General features: G+C 37.3%; 1 pseudogene; it reads left to right on the top strand.

Moving 5' to 3' along the window:
- Positions 1–8,055: 8,055 nt before the first annotated feature.
- Positions 8,056–9,149, top strand: LOC149832393 (putative cyclic nucleotide-gated ion channel 20, chloroplastic pseudogene; annotated as a pseudogene).
- The last annotated feature ends 560 nt before the right edge of the window (positions 9,150–9,709 follow it).

Raw genomic sequence — 9,709 nt, 5'->3', positions numbered from 1 at the left:
ATATAGTTCATACACATTGTTTCTTCTTTTACCTTTAAAAATGATCTTTTTAGATTGAAAACAGAAATTAAGCATAAATTATTTTCAAAAGAAACATGAAAACCTTTATCACATAATTGACTAATAGATATTAAATTATGCTTTAAACCATCCACTAAAAGAACATTTTCTATCAAGGGAAATTTTGGATTACCAATATTACCAATACCTATCACTTTTCCCTTGTTATTGTCACCAAAGGTGACGGTTCCTCCATCCTTATTTTGGAGGGTGAAAAATAACTCCGGCCTTCCAGTCATATGTTTGGAACAACCGCTGTCCAATATCCATTTGCTCCTTATGTTGTGTACCTACAACAAAATCAAACAACAGGGCATTTGACCCCTTTCTATTTTCGGGTCCATGAGAGTTAGTCTTAGGAACCCATATCCATTTGGATTTTGGTTTCCTTTGATAATAAGTATTCTTTCTATAAAAGGATTTAGAATAAACATGTCTAAAACAATCATATCTAGATGCATTTCTATTAGAACTAGAAAGTTTAGTTCTATGAACAAAAGGATGAGAATAATGTCTTTGATTTTTCACCACAAGGTTTGGTCTATTTTGAGTATCAAAGAAGCTATATCCCAATCCGGTTTTATTAACCGAGCATCTTTGAGAACCAAGAAGTTTTTCTAGATTCTCTTGACCATTTGTGAATTTGGTCACTATAGAAAGAAGATCTTTTGACTTTTCTTTAAGACTAAATATTTCATTTTGTAAGAGATTGGTTCTAACCCCAATTTCTTTTATCTCAAGTGCTTGGCAAGAATTTTCCTTCTTGAGATCTTCTATTTCTTGATATAACACTTTATTTTGAGAGTCAAGAGTTAAATTTTCAGTTTTTAACTCTTTATTTTTAGAACTAACACTCTTAAATTTAGCATATAAATCATTAAATGCTTTAAATAACTCATCATAGTCAAATTGACTTACTGAATCTTCTTGTGCTACAAAACACATGTTGGCGACTTCTTCATTTGATTCTTCATCGGAAGAAGAGTCACTATCATCCCAACATGCTTGAAATGGCTTTTTCTTCTTGAATTGGTCCTTGGGCTTGAATTTGAGAAGAGGACAATCTTTCTTGATATGTCCTGCCTTTTTGCAGTTAAAGCACTTTACTTCATTGGGAATGGAAGAATCTGCTTTCTTTGCCTTTCTTTGAAATCTTCTCTTTTTGATGAATCTTCTGAATTGTCTTGTGATGAGGGCAATATCTTCATCTTCATCTTCTTCAGAATTTTCTGAGTCAGAAGTAGCCTTAAAAGCAAGAGACTTCTTTTTAGGCTCTTCTTCTTGTTTGTCTTGAAGTTGGACCTCATATGCCATTAGGTTACCAACTAAGTCTTCAAGAGTGAGAGTATTGAGATCAGTTGCTTCTTCAATAGCAGTGGTTTTTCTCTCCCATTCAGAAGTTAAATACCTTAGAATCTTTCTGACTAAATCCACTTGTGAATATTCTTTTCCAAGGGATTTCAAAGTGTTAGTTATATCGATCATTCTAGTTACCATGTCCGATATAGATTCATTTTGCTTCATTTTGAACAATTCAAATTTATGAACTAAAGAAACAATTTTAGATTCCTTTACCTTTGATGTACCTTCGTGAGTTACGAGAAGAGTATGCCAGATTTCATTAGCTATAGAGCATTGAGAGATGCGATTGAACTCTACCTTGTCAATGCCACAGTACAATGCATTCATGGCTTTCGCATTCAGTGAAGCAGTCTTCTTTTCATCATCGGTCCATCGGCTGAAATCAGTTGATGGAGTTTGGTACTTTTCTGAAACAACTCTCCAGATATCGAGATCCATGGATTGCAGGAATATTGTCATTCTTACTTTCTAGTATCCATAGTTTGTTCCGTCGAAGAGAGGAGGACGAACAGAGGAACTTTCTTCTTTGTACTAAGATGTAGTTGCCATGCTAGTTGATGGTCAAATCAAAGTAATAGCAAACCTGTGCTCTGATACCAAATGAAAGTGCACTAGGATCGAGGCAACGAGCACTAGAGGGGGGGCAAATAGTGCTTTTAAAAACTTTCTGCGGAATATTGAAGGATTTTGCAAATCTCAAAGCAAACACACAAAGAACACAAGATTTTATCCTGGTTCGGTCAAACCCGACCTACATCCAGTCCCCAAGCAAAACCCGCTTGAGATTTTCCACTATCAACCTTGTAAACTACAAGATCACACATACCATAATCGGTCCCACTTTCAGTAACAATCCCACTGAAAGCAAACAACTCCTTTACACCAAGGAGTTCTTCTTTTTACACAAAAGAAATAAGAACTTACAATACAACCTATGAGCCTTCCTTTTAAATGCAAATGAGATGCAATTGGCTTTTGAGGTTGTTGAAACACTCTACTCACGAATTCACTATCTCTCAAAGTGATTTGAGTGAAAAACTGAAGTGAAAATATCATGTGAGTGAGAAAACAAATACTTGAATGAATAGGAGTTAAAAGCAAGATTCAAATCGATTGAATTGTTGTTTTTGAGTGTAAAATGCACTCATATTTATAGTTAAAAGATTCCATACGTTGAGAGTATGAAAGGGTGTCAAAACGGTCTATTTCGAACGATCAAAACGTTTGAAAAATGAAAAGACACGCCTTTTTGAAGTTTCAGGAAAACGGCAAAATTAGTCGACTGAAACATCAGTTAGTCGACTAATAGTTAGTTATTAGTAGACTGACAATTATCGTCGGTCGACTGATCTGTTAATCGAGCCGTTTGAAAATCTGAACTTTTGAAACTTAGTCGACTTAAGAAAAGTTAGTCGACTGATAATATCATCAGTAGACTGAAAAACCTTTTAGTCGACTGCTGCTAAAATCTTCTGAAAAGCAAACATTCTGTTCGGTCGACTGATAAAAAGCATTAGTCGACTGCTGCTAAATTTTCAGAAAACACATGTTCTGTTCAGTCGACTGATAAAACCATTAGTCGACTGCTGCTAATTTTCCAGAAAACAGACATTCTGTCCAGTCGACTGATAAAACCTTAAGTCGACTAATTTGACAAGAATGATTTTTTTAGAAAATATGGCGCAAAAGAATTAGTCGACTGATAAGTCTATTGGTCGACTAATAAACATGAAAATTTAAGAAAAGAGTTTTCTAAAAAGATTTTCAAAAGAGTTTCTTTTAGAAAAGTTTTTCTAAAGATTTTTAAGGTGAAATGCAACCTAAATATGCACTCTAAGTAAGGCTCTTACAAGAATCTAAGACTTTTAATGAATTAAACATATGCACACTAGTCTTCAAAGATTCTTCACTGAATTCTTCAATTTCTTCATAGCCTTAGCTGAAATGCAGTTGATTCCACTTGCTCATCATCAAAACCTTGTACTTGAAGTATCATGTATGGCTTCATTGTCGTAACAGAAAGCAGGAGCCTTGGTGTCATTCAACATGACAGCGTAAGTAAATGCATAATCGGAAGTGCAGTAATCGGAAATTGCAGAAAGCATGAGCCTTGGCATCATACAACGCGACGGCAAAGGTAAATTACATAGCCTGTGCGATATAGTACGCATCGGCAGAATCAACAAATATACACCTAGATCTGCATCCAACGATAGTTACGAGGCGAGCGAGGGAACACCGAAGTGTTCTGAAGGGCTCAACTAAGAACTAAGGCAAGATATCATTTTAAAAATGCATATACTACGTATTTGAACATATATATCCGACGATAGTTACGAGGTGAGCAGGTGAACACCGAAGTTTCCAAAAGGGGCTCAACCAAGAACTAAAGCAAGATACTACTTCAGAAAGTATATGATATATACAAACAATCAAATACTTGAGAGAGATGGATCAACGAAGCAAACTTACTTAGATTTGAGGAAGAAATGACTCTGGGGTGCTTCGATGCTTCGAACGAGGCTCGACTTCGAAAAAGATCAACTCCGGATTTTGGACGAAAAAGGACTTTGACTTTGAACCAAACCAGGTTCAAGTCAAGTCAAATGGGTTTGAGCTAGGTCACGTGGGTTCAGACCTAGGTCAGGTGGGTTAGGATCAGGTCAGGCAGGCTAAGACCATATCAGGCAGGCTCAGACCAGGTCAGGTGGGCTCAAGTGGGCTAGGCTAGGTACGAGAGGTTCTAGAGAGAGAATGAGCTTAGAGAGAGAAGGGAGGTTGACGATTTTTCCTAGAGGGGGGCTCCTCTATTTATAGGGGAGGTTTCTTAGGGGCTAAGCAACCCCATTTACCCAAATGACCCTTGCTTTTCTAAGAATTCCTTCTATGGAAGGTGCTAGAACATGCTGGAAGGTGATGGAAGGTGCTGGAACATTCTAGAATATTCTAAAATGTTTTTCTGAGAAATATTTCTGTGGGTCCCACCAATATTTATGTGGGTCCTGCAAAAAAAATGGGTTTTCGGTGATTTTTTTTCCAAAAAATTCTAAGTACGTCATTCTCTTCATATTGACGTAACTAAGAAAGTTGGCTCGAGGAAATCTTTTAATTTCGTTCAGGTAGGAAGTTATAGCTTTCAGAGTGTTTGAGCATATATTCGTGAAGATACAAATATCCTAAGTATAACTGGCTCGCAACAATCGGTTTGATTTGCTTTACGGCGAAAACACTATTTTTCACTGGAAAATGCCTCATGAATTTTATTTAGAATTTTTTTGAAAAATTGTGGGTCTTACATCATTACCCCCTTAAAGGAATTTCGTCCGCAAAATTCAGTTAAGATTACAACGTGAATAGCTGAGGATACTTATCTCGCATATCTGATTCCGGCTCCCAAGTGCAATAATCGATTCCATGATGTTGCCATCTCACTTTAACAAGTGGAATGACCTTCGTTCTTAGCACTTGCTCCTGTCGGTCCATGATCTCCACTGGCCTTTCTTCTACTGTCATATCTTCTCATATGTCAATATCTTCATGTTGAATGACGTGAGAAGGATCATGAACGTACTTCCTAAGCATTGATATGTGAAATACATCATGTATTTGCGCGTATTGCGGTGGCAATGCTACTCGGTAGGCAGTCTCTCCGATTTGGTTCAAAATTTCAAATGGACCAATGAATCTAGGGTTGAGCTTCCCCTTCTTTCCAAAATGAAACACACTCTTGGTTGGAGAGACCTTGATAAAAACCTTATCTCCAACAACAAAAGTGAGCTCCCCACGCCGTTGATCTGTGTAGCTCTTTTGTCGGCTATGAGCAGTCAGTAGCTTCTTTCTGATCATGTGGACCTGCTCAGTGTAGTGCTGCAATACAATGGGCGAGTCCAAGGTTCGCTCACCCACTTCACCCTAATGGATTGGTGATCGACAGGGTCGCCCATACAAGGATTCATACGGTGCCATCTGTGAACACCCCAAATTTTTCAAAAGTTTATAAATATTCCCTTTTTGCCCTTTATCTTCATTTTCTGGATAATTGAGTCACTTTTTAAATCTAAATTCCATTTTATTTCTCAAGTTTTCTGAAATTAAATCTCTGACTCATTTTCGGATCCGGATCCAGATAAAAGATCCAAATCTGAGCCTCGTTGTCTAATTTTTTAATCAAATTTTCAAAATTACCAAAGTAACCTTTTAACAGGCTCAGACAGTTCATTCGATATCTGTTTGGATCTATCACGTTATGTTCCTCAATTCGAGGTTTAAAACTCGAATATTTTCTCAAAACCGGGTCCAAACCCATTTTCTAAAGGAATCAAACCCAAATTTTTTTTAGGAAAACCATCTTTTATAAATATTTCGCGAAAATACAAAAAAAAATTTAGTTTAAATCCTTGTTTTCTATAAATTCTAGAATTTCGTTCCAAAAATATCAAAAAAAAAATGTGGAAAATGAAGAAAAGAACAAAAAAATGAAAATATAGAAAAGAAACAAAAATCAGATTTTGAAAAACTCTTTTTGAAAATGAACTTTTAACTAAAACCATTCTATTGTGAAAATTGTTGAAAAGACCAACGTTTTGAAAACTTTTGAACAGGGAACTGCCTTTTTTGTAAAAGCCCTTTTTAATGATTTTTTTTTAGGGTTACAAAACCCCTCCTTCTCAGCCTTCCAGAACCATCCCCTTCTCTTCCACCCATACCCTCCACCCTCTGATCCCCTCATCTGCCCTTCATCCGCAACAACCTTGCCCATCTCCCTTCAACTACATCTCCTCCTCCTTCACGAAGCCTCCTCAAGAACCCTCATCGCACGCTCCATGGCGAGGGCTCCAGAACCGTCGATGGCCAATGACCTCACAGACCTTCCCCTTTCTCCAAACCCTCCATCTTTAACGAAAGCCCTTCTGGAACTTTCTCCTTCGTCTTTAAAAAGGAGGCCATTCCACACATTCTTACCCTTATCATCCCCTATCGACATCGATTTTCCACCCCATTTGATCGAAGTTCCTTCTAATCCATTATCGATATCATTCGTCATTTGCCAAGCCTAGACCTATCTCCTTCTTCATCCCAATCTACCCTCTCTCTGGTTCTCATTTACATCGGCTGAAGGAGATCGACCAACCATTTTTCAACAGTCTGAGACATCCGCAGCACTATAGGGCATCGTAATCCCATTTGGGATTAAAGATCAACAAAACAAGCTTTTGTCGAACCGAGTTGCATCCTAAGAGAGAACCTCCCCCTCTTTCAATTCCTGCGAGACTGAGAAGCTTTAACCCCAACCATAGTCATCAAAGGTAAGCAACTTATATTTTTTTAATTTTTTTTTTAGTTTTCCTTCCCTGTGTTATCATTGCCCCTTCTCGTTTCCTTCACAAAGTTTGCCCTCTTCTTATTTTCTGTTCATAAAAGGCAATCATGTATCATTGATCTGCCTATCGCAGCCTCAACGGTACACCTTGCCACAACAATATCGCCTTTAAACTCAATGTTCGCCACATTGAAGGCCACAACATAAATATAGGTACTATTCTTTTTTTGTTTTGAAATCTCACTTTTATTTTCAATTTCTTGTTTATGTGAGGGTCGGATAATCTTTCTAATACAATTTTTCGTTTTATACCTTTATCTTTCCCTCCAATTTCCTATTCATTTCAGTAATCACCTGTTGGTTTTTCCCTTCTGATTTGTAGTTTTTGTTCTTATATTTTAAACTCTCGGTGTTTCTATCCTGTTTTGATAGCTTGTTTTTTTGAATTCTCTATTCCCCCTCAATATACTGTAGCATCAAAATTTTTTTTAGCACTCACCAATCCATTTCATTGATCGATTTCTTTGTCGATCCTGTTTGCATCTGATTTTAGTTGTGGGATTATTCCCATCTCACTGTCCATCTCATTTAGCTTGGGTCAATTGATGCAACGAGAGTCATTTAAACTCGATGGATGGCCTCCTGTAATGGGCCTGTCATCATCCTTTGCAACCCCATACAACATTAGATTTTGGTATTATATCGTTTTTTTTTCTGCTTCATGGAAATGCCCCTGTGATCCTCTTGTATCAAGTTATGGCAGCTCCATCCATCATTTCACATCATGTTCTGTTATGCCATGGTCCATCGACGTAATACTTAGAGGACTTTCATCATGCCTTCTTGAGACATTCAGCAATGTATATCACCTGTTCTTTTTTTTTTCTTCTTCTTTCCTTAATTAGAGGGCAACCACCCAAAACCACTCGGATCTATAATGATTTCCTCCCTTAGTTTATCGGTCAAAGCCCATTCCCCTTTTATGTTTTACCAGTTTATTTTGTGTTCCGATTTATGGTTGAATTTTTTTTTTTATCTTGCTGCACTTAATGTAATTTCCATTTTGTATTTAATTATCATTTTACTTTTGTTGATCCTGGTTCATTGATTTTCAGGAGATCACCACGTGATTCCCTGTGCATTGATTCAATATCTGCCTGTGTTTCTCTTTATGCCAGAATTTTTTTTTTATCAGTAATATGGTTACTTCCATTTTGCTTGATTTCATTTCAACAGGGGTCTTAGCTTTCTGATCCCATGCTATGCTCATACCAATTATACCATATTAGTTGTAGGTGTGAATCCTTTAGCGTATGCCTGTTAAATTTGCAAGCATCTGCATGACAGTTCACTTTTTTTTCCTTTTTTTTACCTTGCATTCACCTGTAAGCCCCTGGTATCATACGATACCTGTACATCCTCTGTTAATAATAACGTCTGATCCATTCTGCACCACCTGCACTACATATTATGATGATATGCAAAGACTTCTTTGATCCTTGATGCTAAGTTTGGAGATGCCAAGGATTGGGTGACAAGATCTATATATTCCATTCATTCATATATTCCAGGTGTCATGAATCCTCATGCCAAGGTTGTTCAACAGTGGAACAAATTTTTTTTTTATTTCATGCTTGGTGGCTATATTTATGGACCCACTATTCTTCTTCCTATTGTCCATGTAGCAGAATAATAAGTGTACAGTTCTTGATTGGACCCTGGCAACGGTGCTTGCATCTGTGAGGAGCATGACTGAATTTGTCTACTTGCTACACATGCTTATGCAGTTTAGATTGGCATATGTTGCTCCAGAATCGTGAGTAGTGGGCACTAGAGACCTAATTTTGTCATTGATCTTTTAATTTTTTTTTTGTTGGCTGGGCATGTGGTTGGCTCTTGCTGGTACCTTTTTGCATTGTAGAGGGTGAATCAGTGTCTCCTAGAGGCCTGCAAAGCATCCAAAATATCATGCTCTAATTTTATTGATTGTGAACGTGGCAACATTGAGGATTTTAGAAATAATTCAAGTTGGAATCTTTGGATAAATAGTCCTGATGCAAGTAATTGCTTTAACACATCTGGTGGTCCTTTTGCATATGGAATATATGTGAATGTTGTTCCTATTACAACAAAAGGCAGTACTATCACAAGATATCTATACTCTTTATTTTGGGGTTTTCAGCAAATTAGTATTCTTGCTGGAAACCAAGTTCCTAGCTAATTCTGGGGGAAGGTTCTCTTCATGGCAATAATTGGACTTGGCCTTTTCCTTTTTGCTCTGCTTATTGGAAATATGCAGAACTTTCTCCAGGCCTTGGGTCGAAGGAGGCTTGAAATGCAACTAAAGCTCCGTGATGTGGAACGATGGATGAGTCATAGACGTTTACCAGAAACTTTGAGGAGCTGATGGAGTTTGGGCCACATATCAACAGTAGTCATGCAGGCACTATCAGAAGGAGATTCAATGTAGTACCATAAAATATATTGGTTCTGTAGAACCAGAGAGCTTCATTCGTCTGTCATATCACCCTGTGATACAGGCATCACGTCTATAGAAAGTCATTTTATAGTATTTCTGCAACTATTGATTAAGTGTTTCTCAAAATCTAGGATTTCTTTTGTTACATTCTGGTAGCCACCTACCTAAATCATTGTTAAACATTGTTGCATTATTGCAATCTGCATATGTTAGTGTGGTTATACCAAAAATATTATGTTGCCTACACCCTTTTTACAGCTACAACATGCCCTCATGTGTAGCATTGTTTACCTTGTTGACAGAAGTAGCTCCCATCATTCTGTCTTGTTAGCTCCTGCATTAATATAGATATATATACGTTACATCTTGCATTTCCTGTCATCCCAGCCATTAACTCCCAGCACTACACTTGCAGCAGTAGCTTCCAACATTCCACTAACTTTCCCAACTTCATTACCATTTACCTCATACAGCCCTCCATAGTATAT

Source organism: Nuphar pumila, chromosome 7 (assembly GCF_984573655.1).
Source record: "Nuphar pumila chromosome 7, dmNupPumi1.hap1.1, whole genome shotgun sequence".
In the NCBI taxonomy this organism is placed as follows: Eukaryota; Viridiplantae; Streptophyta; class Magnoliopsida; order Nymphaeales; family Nymphaeaceae; genus Nuphar; species Nuphar pumila.
The sequence above is the reverse complement of the archived record's forward strand: the minus strand, read 5'-3'. Positions and strand labels throughout refer to the sequence as shown.